This window comes from Panthera tigris, chromosome C1 (genome assembly GCF_018350195.1).
Source record: "Panthera tigris isolate Pti1 chromosome C1, P.tigris_Pti1_mat1.1, whole genome shotgun sequence".
Taxonomy (NCBI): Eukaryota; Metazoa; Chordata; class Mammalia; order Carnivora; family Felidae; genus Panthera; species Panthera tigris.
In genome coordinates, this window is record NC_056667.1 from 90,493,480 (window position 1) to 90,518,382 (window position 24,903).

General features: G+C 40.4%; 1 protein-coding gene across 2 annotated transcripts in view; it reads left to right on the forward strand.

The window, feature by feature from the left end:
• The first annotated feature begins 7,575 nt into the window (after positions 1-7,575).
• The window catches only part of NTNG1 (netrin G1), a 344,789-nt gene continuing 327,461 nt past the window's right edge, over positions 7,576-24,903 (forward strand). Inside the window, exon 1 of one of the 2 annotated variants that reach the window (XM_042998068.1) lies at positions 7,576-7,634. The gene's annotated coding sequence lies outside the window, so the exon portion shown is untranslated. Of the gene's footprint in view, positions 7,635-20,070; positions 21,184-24,903 lie in introns of those variants that run through there. The other variant, XM_042998069.1, reaches the window with a different exon arrangement.

The following is a 24,903-nucleotide window of genomic DNA, read 5'->3' on the forward strand; positions in this document are numbered from 1 at the left end:
TTGATCTCTTAAACCTGCAGAATCTGCTTAAGCTTTTAAAAAATAAAAAATCTAAACAGAGACTTAGCCCCATGCAGTAGGAAGTCATCCCAATTTGGTAGAAGAAAGAACTAGACAATTGTAAGACACTGAGGATTGTTATATCTGTGCATTCCTAGAGAATATGTCCTAAGTGGGGTGGCTGTAAGGAAATTGACTCTGCTATGGATACAGGGCTGTGTGCGTGCCGTCCCACTACCTAGTCAGACACTAACATACATTGTTGAGTGAGTGGATCACAATGGTGGGTATCTTACCACAGGTTTGAATAGACAGAAGCAAAATGTAAATCAACAATAAGCAGAAACTGTTTTATTGTCATAGTTATGGGAGAATTTTCAAAGGCTGAGAAACAAGCACTGAATTCTTAATCAGCAAATGATTGTATTTTTTTTTCTTTTCAAAGTATGAAAGTGGGAGCAAAAAATCTTCAAAACTATGTTCGGTTACCAAAACTTAAACTGCTATCCTACTAATGTTAGAGGTATAAAGAGGAAGAATATGAATATGAATTTTCTTATTGAAACTATGGTGTAGTTTACCATCTCTTACATTTTTTTTCCTGGTTAGAATTTGCGAGGTGTCTAATTTTTTAAATCTGTGAATGAGAGTTATAATAGTAACTACCACATAAATTTGGGGGGGGGGAGTTAATAAATTTTGGGAGTAAATATATACCAAATGTGGAAAATATCACCTGGTAGGTTCTAAAGTACTAAATAAGCATTGGCTGTCATTATTTTGTCAAATATTGTAATTTGACAATAGCTTTGCTACCTTATAGGCAAAACAGGAACTTAAACTAATTTTTATAATTCTGACTCTATGGGAACATGCATCCTCCCTCCAAAATTGAGGCATATATGCACATATTAGTTACAGACAGTCTGAATCAAGCAGTTTGTGAAAAGTGCCCGAGGAGAGCTGGTCGTGTCTAGTATTTTCTGTACTGGGTCTTGTCCCTGCAAAGCAGTTCAGCTGACAAGATGTCCACTTACTTGTCTTATCTTTCTTAACTCAGTAAGGAGAGCAAGAGGCAAAGTGTCATGAGATCAGTTTGGCTAGGCACCTGTAGGTAAATCTTTCCTTACAGGTCATGCTAAGGGTTTAGTTTTCGTCTCAAGAACAATGGAAAGCCACCAAAGGTGTAAAGCAGCACATGACATGATTAGATAGGTTCATCACAGATTCGATATTGGATGAGATATGTTTATAACATATACAATTAGGTGTGCTTCTAAACATGCTGGCTGCCATGTCAAGAATGAATTGGTGGGAGTTTAGGAATCTGGGCATCTGTGAACGCCAGGAGACTCATAGTTACTGCAGTGGTCTGGTGAAAATAGCTGTTTGAACCAGTTTCTGGTAGTAGAGAGGGAGAGCAGGCAAACATATGTGAGATTTTCTTTCGGGGACTTGAATTCAAATGCAGAGCGTTACACTAGTATTTTTGACTCTATTTCCACATTTGTAAGGCAGGAAAATTGTACTTATGGCACACACAGTAGTCGTGAAGATGAAAGGAAACTTTGACACAGAGAGGCAGCAAGGCCACACAGCGAGGAGCTAAGATTAAACTCAAGCTATGTGACCCTGACAGCTTCTCCCTGCATGGGCTGCCATAAGAATTAAATGAGAAGATGCTCATAAAATGCTGGAATCACACTTGGCCTGGTGTAAAGTCCCATTAAGTGTTACTTACTGTTATGATTGTTAAATAGAAATCCTTTATACATTTTAAAGCACCATGCTGACCAAGTTATAATGTGATCCGTCGAACAAATCATATGCCTGGGTGTCAGTCACACTTATTACAGGGTAGTTTTGAAGTTCAGTTGCAATTATTCGACCATGGTTTTAAAGAGAAAGGGCACAGAGGCAGCAACCTATATGGTAGGGCTTTTCCTGAACTCTGTGTGTGTTCCCCCTTGTAGGTTGCTATGGTGGTTTTGACAGGGAATGTCAAGAAGGATGAAATTGGGTCTCAAAGCCCTTCTCTGAATAAACAAGATGTGGATGGCAGCAGTTCCCTTCCTGTCTGGGATCCACCCCTTGATGAGTCCTCCAACCTCCCTCATTCACTGAGAAGGAAACAGTCCCCAAAATGTTAACCCGCTACTTTGCAATATTCTTGTTAAGGTGTTAGCCTAAATAAAGTGGCTCCTATGCAGCTGAGGACTGAGCTCTAGTTAAGACTGGGGCTGCTGGAGCGCCACATTTATCTGGTTCAGACCATGCTTGGAGACCCAAGTGCACCCCTCTTGACTTTATCAGAGAAAAATAAACAAAGCAAATGAATTTGGGAGCCCAGCACCAGTGTTAAATCCCAGGGAGATCACTGACATCACAGGCTGTGGTCTCCACATCCCTCTGGAGATATCCAACTGCCTGGATTCTGAGAGCCTTCCATATTGGAAGCAGGGATGGCGTGTTAGGGGAAGAGAAGTGGTGTCTTTTCTATCCTTTCCTTTTTGTTCGCACACTTTTTAAGTGAGCCTTCCTTTTTAAGCACCAGGTGTTAAAGAGTGTTTAATTAGGTCAAAACTTGGGGGTAGGCTAGGGAGAATTGAAGCAGGCTGCTGGTACATCAAATAACCCCAGAAGCCATTCCACGGTATTTATACCCTTGCACATAGTCCACACCCAAAACATATTTGTGGGGCTGATTAATTGCAACATTTGGAAGGGGTGTAAGGGGCCCCGCAATTCCATTTCCAGGGGAGAGCTGAGTCATTTGTCCTTGCCCGAAGTTCACATTGCACATGACACCAGTGGAAACCTCATGTGCATGAAAATCGTGCATCGTGCCACGGAGGTTCAGGCAGCAATAAAACCTGGAATGCGGAATCAAAATGCTGAGTTTTACATCCGCAAAAAAAAAAAAAAAAAAACAAAAAAAAAAACGGTCCATAAAGTGAGTCAGCTAGAGTATATCGTAAATAGTACAGTTAAAGAAACTGCAGTTAAATGGGCCAGGTTACATTTTCACAGAGCATCTGCCTCAGAAGCTGTAGCCTCTGCACCTCTGTCACTTTACCTAAATGCCCATTCCATCATGACTCTGCCTCTCCAGCTTATGGAATAATTGAGAAAATGTACCCTGTCGCTTTCTTAAATACCTTTAATTCCTAGCAGCTTGCAATATTACTATATTATGAACTAGAGCAAAAATGCAAATTCAAATGTGTGTTTCACAAAAGCACAGACTTGATGATAATGAAAGAAAAGAGTATCCTCCCCCTATTGTTCAAAGAAGTACACAAAGAGCAATGAATAGGAATAATAAATCCCAACCAAATGCAACATTTCTTGGTGACCCAGAAGGAGGCTTACCGATTATGACTAAGGCAGATCTATCCATTAAATATAAAACTGAATTTGCCACTTGAAGGGTATTATAGTCGAGCTTCAGCACAGCCCTGCAAAATCTCCCTAGAACTGGTCTTGCTATTTGAGAGAAAAGAAATAAAGCATTATGATACCAAAGAAGGTAAGATTTTTTTAAAAAATAAATCAGTGTGAGACTGACATCTTCAAATTTAAAATGTATGTGACAAATGAAGGAAGTCAAGTGTTGGATTTGGCTGTGTTAACTGCCCAGCCAACCCAGGAAGACTAAAGTGGAGTTAAGCTAATAATGGAGGGGCTTTTCAACACAATCTTTTGTATCCTGGCTCCTTCAGCTGTAACATGTCTATAACTGCATCTCCTGTTGGGCTCAATTGTACCTGTGGAAACCCCTTCTTCTTTGAACACAGCATGGATTCTGAATTGTTTCATTTGTGTTCTGTTGTATAATCAGAATTATAAAAAAAAAAAAAAAAGGATAAGAGTATTTAGATTTTAAACAGCAATTTACTGAAAATTTATGTCTACAAAAAGTGATAAGTACCTAATTCCTTACTCTTTACCGCCAATTATATGTATTTACTCTTTCTGTCTTCTACATTAAAAAGTGACTACTGTACTGAGGCAAGTGTAGTATGAACATTTATCAGAGGAAGACTTAAGTCTTTAGAAAGCTTAGTATGTTTTGTATTCCTGCATTCAAAGTAAAGAACATGGAATTATAGGATTTGAGCATATAAGGAACTTTAGAGAGCATCTATCCTACAGCATTTTGCAGAGGAAAAAAGGAGACTCAGGTCAAAGAGGCAGCATTCTATAGCAAAAGAGGCAGGACTTCGAGGCCAGACAGTGCTGGGTTCAGTTCATGGCTTCATAATTACGTGCAAGTACTCAGGGCAGGGAAGCCTTGGTTTCTTCACCTGGAATGGATGTAAGAGTGCCTACATCGCAGGCCCCTTTTAAGGATGAAATTAAGACACCAATGCCTAGCACATGACAAGGTGCATGATAAGCACTCAGTGTATATTCTTTGCCTCTCTTCCCTTGGATTGGGACACACCCCTAGCCAGTGGCTGAATGGAAATGGTAGTATGCATCCATGGACTCCCACTTACACAACATCCCATCTTCAGTTAGATGGGCTGAGCTGTAGCTGATCTACTTAAAGACACCTTTTGTCACAGAAGGTCAAGCACCTGGGGAAATTTGTGTCAAATCCACCAAGAGATAACAAGACAGGGTAGGGGAAGAGGAGAGCAACAGAGCACATCTGTAGGACATCTGAAGATGCAAAGTTGCTCTTTTTCCATTCCCAGTGGATTTCATTCTAATTCAGCTGCAATCAACTTTAAAAGGAAGTGAGTGTTTCAACTACTGAAAAGGCTGCTGAGCAAAGCCAGCAATATCTCTGTGCACCCAGCAATAGGCAAATACAGCAAGTCCTAAGAAATAAGGGTCAAAATGCTCATGCTCACGTATGGTCATTCTGTCAGAGCACTCTAGTAGGGGAAAGGGGTTAACATTTGTTGAACACCTACCAGGAATGAAGCACTATTTTCAACTGGACTGTAAAATAGGTGTTATTACCCCCATTTAAAGACATAGGCTCAGAGAAGTCAAAGAAATAACCCAGAGGAAATAGGGTAGTAAGTGTCAATGTAAAGATTTACAGCTAGGCATATCTGACTTCAAAGCTGGAGTTGGCTTCACTGCACTCACAGCCTCCCAGAATTACTCACTTCAACACATCATGGCTAAGCCCACTCAAATGAAGCTTTGAGTATGAGTAGTTGGGATTATAATAAGCTGATCATAAATCAGTAGACTGACCACGGTCTTTAAAGGTATGCTGTTCAGGTTCCATAACTCATGAACTAGGGAAAAACCAAATAGCAAATCAGTGAGTAAGACTATAGTAGGAAGCATTTAGTAATTGATTATGTTTTATAGGAAAACACATTTTTAAAAAAAAAAATTTTTTAACATTTATTTATTTTTGAGACAGAGAGAGACAGAGCATGAACAGGGGAGGGTCAGAGAGAGGGAGACACAGAATCCGAAGCAGGCTCCAGGCTCTGAGCTGTCAGCACAGAGCCTGACGCGGGGCTCGAACTCATGGACCGCGAGATCATGACCTGAGCCGAAGTCGGCCGCTTAACTGACTGAGCCACTCAGGTGCCCCTAGGAAAACACATTTTAACCAGTTTTTAAAACCCTCAGGTCAAAGAGTTTAGAATATGTTCACTAGGAAAAGATATAACAGTTTCCTCTTAATTATTTACTATATGAAACTTTAAAAAGTGAGAGTCTCAGGGCAGAAGAAATTTTTTAAGTGGACAGAAAAAGAACAAATTAAATTACCATGTAGGTTAGAAGATCCAAATAATAGAATAAATATAAAATACTTAAATGACTTGTTATACATTTTAAAAACAAATTTTACTATAATACTTGAATATGATTTGTGGTAATTTCAGTTACATGGTGATTGTTCTGTGAATTATACAGGTGCTTTCCTGATGCAACAGAAGCTCTATTCATTAAGGTACAGTTTAGCCATTGCAAGGAGACCCGAAATAATCTCCTATAATCATCAGAGCATAGCAGTCCAGGGCTCCTGTGCTGGTGTGTTATGTCAGGAAGCCAGGACCATTTATCCTTTGCTCTGTAGCCCTCAACACCTAGCTTCTATGTCATGGTTCAAGATGGTTATTCCAGCTCTGACCTTCACATCTGTATTCAAAAAAGGAAGGAGAAAAGGGGAACATAGGATGACTCATTTCCTGTAAGGGGATTTCTTGGAAGTTCTGCATACTATTTAAGGAAGGCTAGGAAATGTCCTCAGCTACAATCATATGACAAGGACAGAAAGAAAGACTAGGTAATGGGAACAATGACTACCGTGGCTCAATCTCTTATCCACAGTGTGGATCTTCATGGGGCAATTTGAAAATGACTCTGTCAGAGACTATTTCAAGTTGTGAAAATTTCACAAATGTTATAGGACATGCTCATTTACTACTGAGCGGACACACTCTAGATGTGCACACTGAGAGAGAAATGTGATAAGGCAGGCAGAGCCACAGCAAATAAATGACCCTGCTGGGCTCTTGTGGGTGAGCAGCACAGTATCCTCATGCTTTGTTTCTCTGGAACCTGTTACAACGAATGATTTGTAAAGATCAACAAAGTTTTCCCAGTTATTTCTTTTTTAACATTATCACATGAAGCTTTTTAATAAGAAAACAAATATGACAAATGACATAAAAGTTTATAAGTATGTGCAACAATTATTTTGTAATAGTGAATACAATTTACACAGTGTCTTATTACACTAAATAAAGGTTCTGTTTTAAGTGTAAATATTCTATTTACAAATGTTCTGTATCTTTAAACAATCCAAAGTGATGGAAGTCAAATACTAGATTGTCTATTTGATTTGCTCCTATATTTATGTTACAAAAAACATTAACAACATTATTACCCACATAGGCCATGTGACTTAATCCTTTTTTTGTAACTGTATGCGTTGTGTGATATCGCCTTTTTAATCCACAAAAACCGATGTTAGAGAGGATGAGGTCACTTCTGAGGATCACACAGGTCTTAAATAGAATAGCTGTAGATCAAAACAAAGTCGTTTGCCTCCAGAGATTATGATGTCCCCTCTAAGAAGGCCCAAACTCTAGAGGCACCTGGGTAGTCCAGTTGATAAGCACCTAGGTCTTGATCTCACGGATCATGAGTTCAAGCCCTGGTTTGGGCTCCATGCAAAACAAAACAAACCCAAACTCTAGACAAAGTCTTCAATGGCTATCCTGGAATTTTTAAAGCCAGTAGGAATCCTCACATCGTGCTTATAACCAGTGAAAGAAAATTAAAGTGAGACTTGGCTCCAAGTCTCCTTTCCCTTGCTCGATTCATTTTCATCACTTAGGATAAACACCTTCCCTCCCGCCACCTTTTAACATAGTGCATCAACAAATTAATTTAATCAGAAAGCCTTGGCAAAGTGTAAAATTGTGGCAAGATTGTGTTCCCTTTCCTTGCACACTTTATGAATCTATGGCCAAAGTGAGTTCCAGTCATGATCCGAACTGATACCTGAACGTGAATTCATTGAATTTAGAACTCTATCAATTGGTATTTCATTGAATGTGATTACTCTTTTATTTTCAATTTCAGATCAATACAGGTTTGGATGCTTCTGCTATTCAGTAATATATTTTTGGATGACAGACTAGAGGGTGAGCAGATATTTTGTTCGTTAAATGTTCCCAGAATCACTGGAGAAAAATCTTTAATTTCTACCTCTAAGTTCTGTAAGAATGAACTGATTCTGAAATGACAAATTGATTATAAATGCGTTTTGGGTTAAGATGATATTATTTAAAGCTAGCCTATCAGAACTATTAGCATAATATAATTAATTTTTTAGTAAACACCTTTACATATAACAGTGTCAGTCTTTTATCTACAACTTGAAATAACAATTAAGCTTTATTGTTTCATGTTACAAAGCTGTTGGCTGTTGCTGCCCTTTACTGGTTTGTAGTGGTACCACAAACCACGACTCATGGTTAGTTGTCAAAGGTGTGAAGATCTCCATATGCTATGCATTATTTCAGATAACTTGTATTTGTGAAGATCAGACAGGGAGCCATCTGAGATAACTTTTCTTCACCTTGGGGCTCACAGAAGCTTGGAGTACTTTCTGTGTGTTGTCATTCTCTGACCTGAAACCAGGTTCATCAGAATTTCCTGCTTGTTCGTTCAATATTCTCTTACATATCCAAGTGGTCTGTGCCCTCATTGTGGTCAGGGAGTAGAGATTCTCACATAAATCTAATCCATGAAATATAATTAAGAGATGATAGTGAGGCAAACATTATAAATCATGACAGATATGTAATGGGCACCATATCAAATGCATGCTCTAATATCACTGAGAAGATTTTCTACAGCCTCAAAACAACTTGTAAGAGTTCGTTAGTGGATAGGGGGTCTTAATTTCTGAAATTTATCTTACTGCTGCTCTGCATCAACTCTACAGCTACTGATACTATTTTCTGATTATTCTGAAGTGTTAATGGGTTGTTCCTTCCTGGCCACATACATGAATGATACTTAATATTTCCCACACCCTAGATTTAACAAATTTGGGAAAATGGGACTGTGAGACAAGGAAGCACTCCACTGGTTGAGACGTTATGGTTTCTAGGTTCTGTGGTTTGCCGGTTCAGAGGATTACCAGCATCCCAGACAAAATGTTCCAGTCTCTTATTCTTTAGCATTCCTATAAAGGTGTGTAACAAAACAAGAAATCCCATCCCAGGTTCCCTGGTTTGATTTCAGGATCTTTTTTTTTTTTTTTTTTTTCAACGTTTTTTATTTATTTTTGGGACAGAGAGAGACAGAGCATGAACGGGGGAGGGGCAGAGAGAGAGGGAGACACAGAATCGGAAACAGGCTCCAGGCTCCGAGCCATCAGCCCAGAGCCCGACGCGGGGCTCCAACTCACGGACCGCGAGATCGTGACCTGGCTGAAGTCGGACGCTTAACCGACTGCGCCACCCAGGCGCCCCTGATTTCAGGATCTTAATATGGAACAAGGGACAGAGACGTAATTTGTTGAGTTTGTAAACACATAGTTATGTGACATCCTAAGTGAGAAAATGAGATTCTTTTTTGCTAAAACAAATATTATTTCATGTGTATGCCCTACCTTTCCCAGAGGTGCTCAGGATAATCAATTGAAGTCTTGAATTAAACTGCCTTTCCTATGAAACATTCTTTCCTCTCTATTCATATCATTGGCAAGGATGTTGTAAAAAATGTTATTTCATCACGTATCCTCTTTTTTCAGGACCCCTAGGAAAAATGCATGCCCGGTCTTATTAAAAAGAACAGTTATATTTTTCTATGGTATATCTAGTTGTGTTTTTTTAAATCTCATAGATATGGCCAATTAGGTTATGAGATTTTTTTCCGTGTTCATTGTCCACGAGTCAGCTTAGGGAAAACCTTATATTACATGGACACTGTGTCATCCATTTTAAGCCCTATTCCCTATTCCTTTGTTTCTGCTCTTTTTGGGGGGTCATATTTTATGTATTCTTGTAAGTAGCCTTAAATCCTCTCTGAAATATGGTGGTAGCACAAATTTAAAAATGGGCAAGGGAGTTTAAAAACCACTTTCCAGAAAACTACAGAAATGAAATCACCATACAGAAATCATATAAGATTTAATAAAAAATAATAATGCTAACTGACATCAAGTGTGAAAAGGACTGTTCTCCATGGTTTATATACATATATATAATATGTAAATAATAATAATTTTATTATTTATACATATTTTATATATAAATAAAATAATTTTCCCTAAAGGCTCAAAATTGCTGTAGAGGGCTGTGTTACACAGTTAAAACAGTACAAGTATGGCTAAGTCTCAAAGAATTGCAAAAATATGAATTAATGTGATTTGCTGTAAATTGTCAGACTTTAAAAGCAATCATGCTGGCCTCTTCCAACATGCCAGGGAGGTGAAGGGCTTTTTCACTGGTTGCTTCCTCTTCCTGAAACAGTCTTCCTCCAACTCTCTGTAAGACTCATTCTCTTTCCTCCCTAATGCTGTGCTCGACATCACCTTTGCAGGTCTGTGATGACCACTCTATTTCACTGTACAACTCACCCTCAACATATCACTCTCATGTCCTAATCTACTTTCCTTGTTTCCATATATTTTTCTCTTTCAAAGATAGTAGATAACGTATTATATTTGTTGTTTATATCACTTGGATCCCCAAACTAGAATATAAGGCTATGAGTCTTATCTTTATTTGGCTCACCACTGAATCCCAAACTTCTAGAACAATGCCTGTCTTATGCATTCAACACATATTTGGTTGAATGAAGGAAAGGTGTGTGCATTTTGAACATTTGAAGAGAAATGAAAATATAAGGGTTCTATTGAATTATTTTCATTTTCTGATGCAAAATAATCGGTTAGCTTAAAATTATTTTTTAATAAATAATTTGTGTCAATAATCTCAGCATTGCCTCACATATCCACTTTTTGCTTTTCTATTTTACAGCTACCAAATCATTGTCTGCCTCTTATTTGCTCTCCCTGTTTTTAGTATCTCCCTGCTCTGATTGATATCCAGATAAATTCATACATATATAAAGAATCCTGCCATATTATTCATGGGTCTACCCTGCTCAGAACTCTCAATTTTTTTTTTTGATGTTTATTTATTTTTGATAGAGAGAGACAAAGTACAAGTGGGGTAGGAGCAGAGAGAGAGGGAGACACAGAATCAGAAGCAGGCTCCAGGCTCTGAGTTATCAGCACAGACCCCCACGCGGGTCTTGAACTCACAGACCCTGAGATCATGACCTGAGCCAAAGTTGGACGCTTAACCAACTGACCCACCCAGGGGGTCTCCCCCCACCCCTACAACTGCCCGCTCAGAAGTCTTAACTGCTGTATAACATCTTCTGGATAAATTTTAAAACTCTTCACTGGGGATTCAAGGAACATTGACCCATGGTCCTCCCACCTAAATTCTAAGCAGATACCCACAATTCCCTCAAATAATACCTTACTTCCAAGTAATTTGCTTCTCTGCCATTTCCTGGAAATGGCTTGACTTTCCTGGTTCAGCTGCCTTTGCTCTTGTTCAGTCCCCTGATGAAATTCCTTCTATCATTTACCCATCCAAACCCTAAAAGGTCTTCTTACCTTTCTACCTCCCTTCCCATAAAACATTCTTTGATCTTTGAAGACCAATTTTATTCATTTTTAGTCAGTTTTTAAAATATGTACCTCAGTTTTTATCCTTCACTCAGTGATATTGCTCTGTGAAATCCTCAAGTAAAATTTCAGTGCCTTAGGCACAAAAATTACAGTGTGTGTTTCTTCTATATTTACTTTCCAGGTTATTTGGTACAGTGTTAGACTCAGATGGCCTCCCAAAAATCTTGTCTAATAAATAAGTTAATCTTGACATTAATAATGGAAGTTTCAGTCCTATAATATGAGAAGTAAATAATAGTTAACATTTACAAAGTGTTTTTTAACCAAATATATTTATTCTTCATAACAGTATTATAAGATACTTAACATTATTCCCATTTTATAGCCAAGGAAAGAGAGGCCCAGAAAGATTAAGTCAGCTACCTAAGGCCATGCAACTGTTAAGCAATGTAATAAGGACTTGAATGCTGGTCTTCAAGGATTTATCAATACATCCTACTATATTTCAGAATGACTTTGACTCAAATACACAGAAAATGTATACATACGCATAATGTATGCACATCCTTATATACAGTTTGTTAAGTTTTTAATTAAACTGTTTTGGAAGTTCTGACTTTTATGGAAGCTGATGGTAATAATTCATTAGGACATTTTGTATACATGTATTAGTTACTGCTGGTAAAGAAAGTCCAATAATCACTGACTGATTTTGAAGAAACTCAGCCTTAATAAAATGTTTAAAAAAGCTTTTAACACCTCATGACTAGATCTCATGGTAGGTTTCAAAGAACTGATGTTTACAAGTTGAGGAATATACCTCTAGGAGAGATTTATGGCAGCTTATAGCTAATACATATGTTCCAGAAATTGGGCCTCAGTTAGCATGGTTACAAATGAACTGTATTATGTAGCAAATGCTTGATTTCTTCCTTTCCTAACAATATGGTTTCAAAGTCTTTGGCCTTCATTCCATCTAATCTTGCAGGGAATCAAACATATACCCCACTTAATTCTAATACATAGACGTTTGTATAGAAGTGTAAAAAAATATTTTAGAAATCAAAATTCCTATTCTATTATCCAAGAATCTGAAGGATACATTTATTTTTGTCTCAGCTTTCATTTAAATTAAGCCCAACCTCAAAGGAAGACTCAAAATGCAAATGCTAGAAGAAACCTTAGGCTAGTAGTGATCCTTGAAACTTAATATGCTTAAATAAAAATCACCTATCGAGGTGCTGATTCAGGACCTGCTTTATAGAAAGCCCCAAAGTTATGTTAAGGCACGAAGTCCACGAAGCCCATTTTAGCAACTACTCCCTTAGATTCATCTAAATCAGCTTCCTCATTTTACAGATTACGTAGTTAAGGTGTAGAGAAGTAAAGTGACTTATGCAAATTCTCACAGCAAAAAGTGTCTTAGGAAGGTTTTGGTCTCCTCCTGGTCCAATGCTACTTAGCATTACATCTTTTTCTTCTTTCTTTCTTTCTTTCTTTCCTTTTTTTTTTTTTTTTTCTTTTCTGAGAGAGATAGCGTGCATGAGTGGGGAAGAGGGACAGAGGAAGAAGGAGAGAGAGAATCTTAAGCAGGCTCCATGCCCAGTTAAGAGCCCACACAGGGCTTGATCTCACAACTATGAGATCATGACCTGAGCCAAAATCAAAAGTTGGATGCTGAGTCAACTGAGCCACCCAGGCACCCAGACTGACACTATATCTTAGTGGACTTTCTGAAAAAAATTATTTGAAGGATCCAAACATATAATAGTTTTAAGCTAAACTCACATATATATATCAGTCTCAGATTTTCTATTGCCGAAGTTTGGGCTTCTGTTTCTCAATGCTTAAATGAACTATGAACATTCAGCAATCTTTGTCTATTAATCAAAAAATTTTTTTAATTTTAAATAGATTCCATGCCTAATGTTCGGCTTGAACTCACAACCCTGACATTAAGAGTAGTATGTTTTGGGGCACCTGGGTGGCTCAGTCGGTTAAATGTCCGACTTCGGCTCAGGTCATGATCTCATGGTTTGTGAGTTCGAGCCCCACATTGGGCTCTATGCTGACAGCTTGGAGCCTGGAGCCTGCTTCGGATTCTGTGTCTCCCTCTCTCTCTTGGCCCTACCCCTCTTGAGCTCTGTCTCTCTCTCTCTTTCAAAAATAAATTAACATTAAAAAAAAAAAAAAGAGTAGTATGCTCTATGGACTAGGCCAGCCAAGCACCCCTCAATCGGTTCTTAATATGAGGATAACTGCAACATTTAACAGTGGTGTGTATACCATGATATACAGTAACTAACAGTCTAGCTCTCTTTCTTCATTGCAAACTCAGCCTTCAGATTACTAGTTGGGGAAAATATAGTTTCAGGGAAGTGGCTGAGGAGAGGGGTTATTTTTTTAAGTCTCATTTTACATAGATATCAAGAAAACTAAGATTTATAGATGCAGAAGGTAATTGGGAATATGGCAGGTAAAAAAACAAAAATAGATTATTCATTTTTTCCTCATCAATACACCTCCTGACTTTCTAATCATAAATAGTAAAAAGCTTGATTAACGGTCCCATCTTCACTAAAAAAGAAAAAAAAACCTGAATTCTACTTTGATTTAGACAAGAACTGGTTCACGTAAATAGCAATTTGTTGCTCTTTTTTTCCATTATGCATAATGATGTCTAAATTTCTTGAATGTTAGCATCTTTTTCTAGCTTGTTTTATTTTCTTCCCCTTTATTTTTGAAAAAATAGTTATTCCCCAACAGGAATTTGAAATACACTTATTTAGGATTGCAAAAATGTAAACCATGGTGGAATGATTGGGGGTTGGTTCTTTCATCTAAGGCTCAATTGGTATCTATAATTACTAATTAGTCAACTTCCATTACTCATGTGTAGCTTATCCCTGGTTATATCGTTGAACCTTGGGTTTCCTGGTCACCAGTCTGCTCTGCAGCCCTGTTCTCCCGCTCTCAGTGCTTACTCAGGGAAATCTGACTAATTTTAATACCAATCTAAGCACAAAAACCTCATTAGGAAAGTAGATCTCCTGCCAAAAAGAGGCATATAATGTACTCCAAAAGCAAATACAGAAGCTTTAAAAATTATTTTTTGTTTTAGATTATGCTCTTGCCTTCACAGAGGTTACAGAAAAATGAATGGGAAGTTCTTGGTCCCGCAAGATTGACACATAAAGTTGCCATTTCTGTGGTCGGTAATGGTAAATTATCAGCGTGTTCATAGTCTCAGCCTAAATAATATAAGATACTTCCTCTCATTTGATTTTCTCTCCTATTGTTCTCAAGTCTTGTTACGGATTTTCAGGGTCGAAAGCTTGTAAGCATGCACCTCAAAGGCTATCTGTGTGGGGCAGTGAGCTTCAATCATACCAAACTACTGACAAAAAAAAAAATGCCCTATTGGGTTAGGACTCCTGACTTTGCACCCCACCCCCTGCTTCCTGGTCAGAAGCATTTTTTGCTCCCTTGTCTGCTGGGTGAACACTACACATCTCTTGAGGCTCTTTGTAGATCATACACCACTTAATCTACCTAGCTTTTCCCTGGATTCTCCAAGAAGAATCATATGGTATTTTCCTTTGGGGTTCACCTGCTCCCTGTGGATTCAATTTCAGCTCCTGTAGTAGTATCACATTGGTAGTTTACAAATTTGTTTTCTCTCATTGATTGTAAACTATGACAGAGACTGCCTTATTCATCTTATCATTTCTAATGTAGTCCCTAGCACATGGTAGGTGTTAAATTCATGTTTGAGAATAAGGAAAAAGGAAGAGAGAGGGGGACAAGAAAGAATTCTTATGATATCATAGCTATCTTACAGTTGTGTTATTTTCTATGGAATTTCACAGTTTGGAGAACTGATAATTGAGTTTTCTTCCTGGCTTATGGGAGAAAGAAGAGAATTCACAATGCCTCTGATTTCATTCTTCTCCATTACAAATAGAGGCAGAATTTAAGAGAATTAGTCATCTTCTGTAGGAGAGGGAGCCTTCTTGCCAAAGTAAAGGCCGCTTGGCACAAATCCATGTTACTCACCAGAAGCCAACACCAGCTTATGTCCACTGCCTCCATTCAGCATAGAAGCTAAAGGATGGGAGCCATAAAGCTGATAAAAACAGCAACCAAGGTAATCATTTCAGAACAGTAAACCTGAATTTAACCCAGAAGCAGGGAGTCAAGAAAAGTGGGGAGAAACATCTGGATAGAGTATAACTCAAACCAATGGCACCCTGTGATCTTAGATTTCTCTTCCTTGTCTACTGTTTTTCTATTATTGGAATTTCTTTCATCATGGATATTTTGACTGCAGTGGGTCAATGAATTTTGGCTCAGCCATTATTGCATTTGTATGAGAGTCCAGGAACCTCTTGCAGAGGCTGCTAAACCAGTCTACACTCTAATGTAGTTTGGGCCAATGGCCTCTTAGAGATTGCTGACGCCATCATCTGAGTTGTGTGCATGTTTGTCCCATTTTGGGTACAAAAAGAGTCTCCAGACTTGACCATTACAACTACATTTGCTTTTAGCAATCTGTAGTATAACATTAAAAATGCACGTTACAATTAATCCAACTCTGTTTTCCCAACATGATAGTCTACACTTTGTCTTGAGAGCTTTGCATTGCCTCCAGCACCTAATACAGTTCCTCGAAGGTGGTGTGGGTTCCATCAATATGTATTGAATTGGAGAGAAGAACCATTGAGATGGAGTTGATGGAAAGATCTCTAAATTAGGCAAAGAGTGTTACTCAGTCTTCCTCCATATATTTTCTTTCTCAATTTGAAAAGGATCCTGATTTTGTTGTTGAAAAATAACTGAAAATATGAAAATTACATTTGAAGAAATCTGCACAGCTGTTGATTTTTGAGATGAATTTTCCAGCCAGCACACTAGATAAATTGCAAGATCTCCTTTTTTTCAAGAAGTAAATTTATGATCTTAGACAGACAAACTACAACAAAATACAAGCTCATAGACCCTGAGTTTGTTCAGACCATAGCATTATCCAAACTTGCTGGTGGGATGCCCTCTTTTTGTAGCCTCAGAAAAACTGTTTAACAAATATTGACTATGTGTTCTGAGTCTCAAAAACACTGAAATAGGTTAAAAAAAATTCAAGTTGTCATGACTTTGACAGATTTTACTGGTTGGATAAAAACATCTAATGTAATAGACTCTGAAAGCATAAAAACTAAGAAGTGGGGCACCTAGAAGTCTCAGTCAGTTGAGCGCCCGACTCCTGATTTCGGCTCAGGTCATGATCCAGAGTTGTGGGATCGAGTCCTGCCTCAGGCTCCAAGCTAGGCGTGGAGCCTGCTTGAGATTCTCTCTCTCTCTTCTGCCCCTCTTGCATGCAGTCTCTCTCAAATTAAAAAAAAAAAGAAGTGATTTCTTATGGGTGATATTAGGTAAACAAAAATAAGAAAACTATTCTCCCTCAAACACTTCTAGGTCTGGAAAGTCAAAATAGAAAAAAGACATGAAATATTTGACTAAAAACAGTTATCGTTTAGGTTAGAATGCTTTCTCCTAAAAAAAAATATCAGATTCTACATTTTGTTAAATTTTTATATTACCCTAACCAAGCAGTTTATTTTATTATTTCCAGAGCATTTGATACTGTGCCATATATTAGAAAGCACATGGATACCAAAGGTCACGTTCCCTGCACTAGTCATTAACTATCAATAGCTTATACCATCTGCTATTCTTCATGTTCTAGAATCAGTAGCACAGTAAATATGTGTGTTTTCTTACATTAAACAATATGCCCTTTGGTATACTATCAGTCCTCAGAAAACCTAAATGAGATTGCTGATATATCTATGCTGGGCATGCTTGATACTTGGATACGTTGGATTTGTAAATTTAAAGTTTGAAGGTAAGTGTACTTGGAACACCTACAACAGCAGGAAAGTGCCAATATAGTCCAGTGATAGAGCCCAGACCAGATGGTTAGGGCTTGTGAGAGGTTTAAATGTCAAAATATTTAAGCATTAAAAAATCCTGTTAGGTAAGTAACTTCAAAACCTGTCAAAACTACACTGCTAATGGCTTTGTAATAAAACATGTCCCCGAGCACAGAGTGGAGGCAAGAAACAACTAAAGGTTTTACAACTGCTAGGATGTTTCTACTGGGACACAAGCAGCAGTTATAAAAAACATCTATCACGTAGTACACAATTGGCCACACAGAACTTGTCCCTGATTTGGGTATTTCGGACATGGAAGTCTTAATTTAACATAGTGGGAGTTAGTTCCTGTTACCAAGGAGGCTATGGCTGAATCCTGGAAATGGGCAAAAATTATTCACACCTGAAACGAATCTTGATCTTATACCTACTTTATGTTAAGTACTTTAGAGTACTTATAAGAAGACACATATCTTTTTGGACTAGATATATTGCAAATATGTCACTACTACCAGTTTGGCATGTTGACGTTACAAGTAATTGAACAGCCTTGCCAAATCTCTAAAAAGAAGGTTTTTAAGAAGCTAATAACCTAGCAAGATGAACAATAGTTAGAGACCTAATGGGATTACAAATAAATGAAAATCTAAGTTGAAGAATGAGGAATGCACGGAAATCTGCCAGAGATCTGAAGCTGGAGAACTGAAAGATCAAACAATTCTTTTCTAAAGGAGAGAGGAAAAAAAAAAAAAAAAGTAGAGTCGAAAGGTTAAATAAAAACAGAAAAATCGTTCTTTCCAAAGAAAGTTAAATATATACGTAGGTGGAGAAGGCAAAGGATGGTAGGAAAAGTAAGTATGCCCTAACTTATTTTCTCTGATGCCAAGAATATATCTAAAGTAAATTTTTGATTGTATTATATAATACAATTGTAATATATCTAAAGTAAATATCTGATTGTATTATATAAACAAATGTGCAAAGATACATTCAGGAAAGCTCTTTTGATAGATAAATTCAAGGGTTCTCTGTTTGAGGGAGTATATCAGATCCACCCAAAGTACTTTTTTGGAGATAAGGTCCTTCCCACTCCATCTCCACTAGAGGAGGGATCATGATCTGGAGAGGAAGGGATTTTAATGTTGAAAAGTCTCCTCTGACGATTCTGATTTCCTGGCCAAAGTTTAAATCCACATGTTTAAAACTGGTGATTTACTGAGCCTGTGAAAAGATCAGAGCAGATGTTTGGGAAAAAAAAAAAAAATTCACCTCTGGAAGACTCTCCCATTCCTGGAGCAGAAGAGGCTACTTAACTGGAAAGGGTCCCCCTACAAATATATTCTTCTGGGACTGGTGTGTGCCCCGTAGTTAAAGGAGCCTTGACGATGAGAGAGGGTCTTAGTAAAGCAAGAGGGGAAGGGGTTTAGTTCTGAGACTTTGACATCTGGAAAGGAACATTTCTCCAGGTTGGGAGCCAATATCACAAAGATCTTCATATATCCCAGGAGGGAATTTCCTAATCTCTACATGGATAAATTTTCTTTACTTTTTCCCAGAAAAGGACCTTAAAATATCAGACAACACTGGGGATGGAAACTCAGAAGGGGTTTTCTTGGCTTGAGTGGAAAGAACAAGAGGGAGAGGTAAGGCTGAGAGCTGTTTGTATTCAGTGTTGAGAAAGGTGGGGGGGAGCAGTGAGAAGTGAGAGCACCACTGTGGGTGTTGTTTCTTAACTCCTACTGGCTTCCCTGAAGGTTCTAGTTTCCTGGAGCCTGTCAGGAAGGGTGAAATGGTGAATAGTATCTCCATATAATCAGTATATTTCAATCCTGGAGGAGCATAGACAGGGACTGAATGAAGAGCCAGGAAATGGCCACTGTCTAAGCATGCCTTTAAAGAGTTTCACCCATTAGGTAATCCCTTTTGGCAATGTCAGTGCTTAAGAATAGAGGCGGGGAGAAGGAAAGCAAGGAAAACACAAGATTCAGGCACTGGAGAAAGTCAAGGGAAGGAGGATTCACTGTGACCTCTCCCTGTTAGACGGTCTAGGGGCTGGATGCCTGGGGTTCCTGCCTCCTTTCTGGCTGCTTGGGGGCCAAAGAGGGTCTGGTTACAGGCTCAGTTCAAACTGAGCTAACACTCTTCTGACACACCCACCCCCCAGCCATTGCAGAAAAGTGATCTCTCTGCTCTTAGCTCTGTGCCTTCATAGTTGGGTGTGTAGTTAGTGACCCAAGTGCTCACAGATACCCCTTTCTTACCCTTTGCTCTGCCTTGACTGAACTTGAGTCAGGCTTCTCTCCTCCCCACCCAACCCTGAACGTTAGCTTGTCTGAAAATCTGAGCAAGCACTAAAATGCACAACATGTTTCCTTGTTCGCTTACTCCCCAAATCCGTGGACCACAGAGACGCATTCTTGTCAAACCCCGCAGGTCAGTCATGCCTTCGGTCTACTTCCTCTCCTCTGCCCAACTTTCCCTTGCCACGTATTCCCCTTAACCGTATCAAGGCTTTTTTTGTTTGGCTTTGAGATGCTTACAGATTTCTGAGATCAGAGCTCTCTCTATATTGCAATAGTCTTTCTTTCTAATTAAAGTGTCTCCCTATCTAAGTCTGGATTTTGTATTTATTTTATTTTTTGACGTTAGCTTGTAGCTAAGAGTGATTTCAGGTAAGTCTGAGCCCCCACTGGTGGGGAATGAAGTCTTGGGGTCGGGGTGTTTGCGTTTTTCTCGGGAAAGGCAAAGAGATCTGACAAGCTTTCTTTTGAACTTCAACTTTCCAAAGGGGAATGGATTTCTAAATGAGGAGGTTCAAGGCTGGCGCTGTAGGGGCCGCTGGCAGGGCCAGGGAATTGTTGGTTGAAAAGCTCAATAGGGATCCCTGCTGGGGGCGAGGGGTGCGCTTAAGGAACGGTTTGGGGGAGGAGAAGGAGCAGCGAGGGATGGGACGGGCGGGGGCTCGAGTGGATGGTACGTGAAGAGTTACTGGAAAGGGCGCTTCCGTGGGCGAGCTGGGGGTGGGGAGGTGAAGGGTGGTCTCAGAGCCTCAGCGCTGGGAGGTCGTGGAGCGGCGGCACGGGCGGCGGGAGCAGCCGCAGCGACAGCGAGCGGGACGGAGTTAGGACCGCTCGGAGCGCCCAGGTCTCGAGGTAGCGTAAGGTTTGCAATCCTTCCACTTGCTGGCAGTTGCAGAAGATCTGCTTTTAAGTGAAACGTTCGAGCCACCCCTCTGAGGGCTGCGGCTTCCCGGGGCTCGCTTCTTTTGCTCTCTCTTCACCGGCCCTCACGCTCACTCTTTAATTTGCACGCACCCCTAAGTTTGCTGAGAGCTTGCTGCCCGCTCGGAGCCGCTCCGGCCAGGCGCCGCGGGCGGGGGCGGGGAGCCCGGGAACCGCAATCCAGAAGCGTCGTGGGCCATGTATATTTCATCAAATGGACTTTGGGTGCGTCGCGTCTCACAGCCATCAACGCTATGTGCAGTGACATTTCTGACTTGAGTGGAGGAATGCGCGAAGGAAGCCCGGGCGAAATTGTTACTAGAGGATCTTCTTGGCGCCAATGCTAATTGTCCTGATTTATGTCCCTTCTGACTAAGCTCAACGTCTTCATCTGAAATAAAATGAAAGCTGTGCCAAGCGGGGTAGAACCGCCCGGCCGCTGGTTCTGATCCCCAGGAATCAGGAAATCGTCCTGCAGCTGAAAAAAAAAAAAAAATACAAAAAAAAAAAAGGAGAGAAAAAAAATAGAAATAGAAAAAAAAAAAAAATCCCCCAGTAAAAGTTTAAGGCGAGAAGTGGCAGAGGCAGTGGCGCGAGGAGGAGCGGAGGAGAGCCGGCAAGCGGGGGACTGGGCTGGCAAGACCTCCCGAAGGCTGCGATTTCATTATTAATATCACTATATTTTTGGAGGGAGAGGCACCTTTCTCATCCTCTCTTCCTCTCCGCCCACCCCTGCTCCCTCCCCCTCATCTACCTGTCAAAGTCACTGATCTTTTGCATTTCGGAAGAGGACGTCAACGGAAAGGAATTCCCCCTCTCGGCGAGGGCTCCGAGAGGGGGCGACGCACAGGAGGCTCCCCCTCTGGGGCCCGCGACCAAGGTAATTAAGCGGCGGGGAGTGGCGGGCCGGCGCGGGGCTGGGGGTCCGCAGAGTCCTCTCCCACGGCGGGCCGGGCGCGAGCGGGACCCCGGGGCTGCTGCTGCGGCGGCGGCGGCGGCTCAGGTCCACACCCCACCCCTCTCGCTCCCCACGCGCCCGGGAGGAGGCTCGGCGGGAGCTGCCGCCGCCCGCCCGTGCGCCGCCCGCGGGCTCCGCTGCTGCGGTCGCCGCCCGAGGCGCACCCGGCTGGGCAGGGCCGCCGCCCCGCGCCGTCGGTCGGCTCCCGGCCGGCGCAAGGGCAAGCGGGCCACACGGTAAGTGCAGCCGGCGTCCCCCTCCTCCGGAGACCCGCGCGTCTCTTCTTGGCCCCTCTCCCCCCACCCCCAACCCCGGGCTCCCTCCCTCCCTCCGCCCCCTCCCCCCCACCCCGCCCTTGCGATCCACAGGCGGGAGGGAGGCTCCGGGTGGGCGAGGAACTTTGCGAAGCGCCTTGAGGAGGCAGCGCGCGGAGCCGCGGCGCGCACACAACCCGCACACTCTCACACCCACACGCGAGTCTTCCTGGGTGTGCGCCCCGAGCGGGTTACGTGTCTGTGAGTGTTGCCTCCGGAGCCCGGGCGCGGGGTCTGTGCTTCGGCGGACTCACGGACCGGCACCCTGCGCGCTCCCCCTCTCACGCGCACACACCTGGCCACACACAACGCGCCAGAGGATTTTTTTTTTTCCTTTTGCCAATTGTCTTTGCTTGGGGAGAAAACTTGCCCTCTTGCCGGCCCTGTGGAGCCGGTGGCCACACTGAGAGCTTTTGAAGTCTCTTTCTTTTAATCTCCGTTATTGGTGCGAGATTAAAGCATTACTATCCCATGGTGTGCAACTGGGGAGAAGGGAAAATTCAAAGAGGGAAAGACTTGATGTAGGAATGCTGTGTGGAATATTTTGCTCAGATTCTTTGCTGGCATGACTTTAACCGGTTGGTGCAATCGTCTAGGGACACTGAATTCCTGTCCTATATGGATCTGTGGATATCTATATATAATACAAATAATCCCGAATATTATTGGGCCCAAAATAACCAATTAAGTGATTCATACACGCGAAAAGTTCGATAAAAAAAGAAACTGCGCCCTCTGCTGTTTATTCTAGTAACCTCACCCGGGGACCTCCACCCTCCACCCCATCCACTTAGGTTGTCATCTTGCAGGGCTTGCAGGAAAATTCCTAGCGGGGATTTTAAAGGAACTTTATTTGGAGAAGTCGGAGGTTGCGTTCCCATCGTCGCATCAGGTATAGATTTCCGAGAGTAGAGGCTTTTGTTACCCAACTCCCCCTCCATTCTTCTCTGCACTCTGAACGGTAATGGAGCCCCTCGTTATCATAACAGTTTGTCAGTCTTTGGAATGGAAAATTCTGAGTAAGATTCAGAATTCCACCAAGCATATGGCATATCTGGCACTCGTATTGCTCTAGAAATAAGGCCCTATTTTATGACTGAAAACACTAAAAGTTTTCCTATCTTACAGAAATGGTGATGGGGGGGGGGGACTACCCAGAAAGATCCTCCAACAAAATGCTTTATTCAAATTTACATAATGGTTAAGCTTGTTAGAAAAAGTTTCCCAGAAATTGTCTTTTCCGGAGACGGGACCAGGTTTTTCTGATTTGCCTAGACCTTGAGAGTATCTCTAACCTGTGGGGAATTAGCAACCTCAGATTTCATTAAGTATTTTGAACTGTATCACTTTGAATGTCTTATCCTCCCCCCCCCCCCCCTTTCTCTTTGGCAAAGGAAAGGCCGTTCAATAACTGTCCAAGATTCTTTTGGAAGATAAGCAACTTTCAGTTTTTCATGAAGATAAAATTTGGGCCTTTGCATGTGGATAAGGATACAAAGGGGAAAAAAATGCATCAAGTGTTTTACACTTAATGTTGTTACAGTTTATAAACGTAAGGGATGTATTTCCTTTTCTCTTCTGGAACCATGAAGTGACATCTGTTTCACCACTAAAGACCAACATGAGGGCATTCAGAATTCCACATACTGGCTATTAATTTGGTGATATTTCCTACTGTGAAATTTAAGAGATATAATCCTAAAATTTTGTAAGAAAACAATTTATTTGCACACAAAGCTTTTTTTTTTCTATTGAAATTTTTGTTTTGTCAGCTTTCACATGGCATGTGTGTTAAAGTGATTCAGGTTAGCTTTTTTAGGAGGAAGCCAATGTATTTTGCAGTTTCCTTTTGTATATTTGCAGTTGGTGCAACTACTTGTCTGCTTCCATTATTATTCTGAAAAAAAATATGTCAAAGAATTAAACCATTACACATTTAGTTGATATGTTTTCTAAGTGTTGTAAAGATTTGGAGAGTTTTGGAGTTACAAGAGCATCAGGGCGCTTGGAAAGAAAAAATTTCATGCAACTCAGAAAGTCAATTATTGTGTTAACAAAAATGTGTGTGTGTGTGTGTGTGTGTGTGTGTGTGTGTGTGTGTGTATCATATTATAGGTCAGTAAGAGATGTAGCATACTTTAAAAAAATAATTTCATCTTCAGAATCCAGAGTTTTGTTTCAGAACTTCAGGTGGGTGTACATTTTCTTAAATGTGTGTTTGAAACCTTGGATGTCTGAACTTCCCTATGTAAGAAGGCAAGATTTGCTGTTGTATGGGAATGAAACCCCAGATTTCTTCTAGGCTTAACTGATTCTGAAATAATTTTATGTATTATCCCATCCCCAAACATCCTGCCAAGTATATGCTATCTGATTTCTCTAATCATTCTTCCGTCTGTGAAAACCGAGATTTTCAAATACGAAGGTGTGCTATTCGGTTTTATTAAGAATCTCATGATAGGCAGTTGCTCATAATACCCAATCAAGAATGAATAAGATATGCCAATGGCGTTGTAATACATGTTAAATTCCTTACATTTTGAGAGACAGTTAGCAAAAGGATAGAAGCAAATTGTTTCCCATTAAGATGGCTAGGAAATGCTTTCTTCACAACAAATAAATAAATGCAAAGAGCATTCAGCATATCTTAAAGGTCTCGTCTAGTCCATCTCATGACAGTGTTTGAATCTGCTAATTTTGGTGGGTTATAGAATTTGGGTCATATCTTTATCTCTTTATACTTTTCACTCAATGAAATGTGATGATAGTCCATGTTCTTTTTGTTCCTTCCCATTCAGAAACATGCATATTTATAAAAGTCTTAATGTCTATGAGGAATGAGTCAATAGCTGTCTATTTCAGGTGCCCCCGAAGAGCTGAATATTTATGGAATAAATAGCCTACTACCACCAACCCCACCTCCTAGTGAAATTATATAATAAAACGAATGAGCTGGAGTTAACAGATTTACTGTCAATATTTTCCTCTCAGTTGATGAAATTGGCGATTGTTTTTAGAATATAATTGTCTATAATTTTGATCATTATTACTTCCGTGTAATATTTTGTAAGGCTTCTCTTCTAGTGAGGGAAAGGGCCTGTGAAGGATCTTATGCAAAGTTAATCCAAGGTGGAAGGGAATTAGCTACAGAAGCCTGGAGAAAGATGTCTCATGGATGCAAAGCCATGTTATAGCCCATTTTAGTACAGATCAGTAATATCTGTCAACTTGAGGACATGACATAATTTTATGTTTTTACATTGGCTCTGCACATTTATATACCAGTGAGAGTCTTTGGAGTTCTCATAGCATATTAGTGGTTATTTTT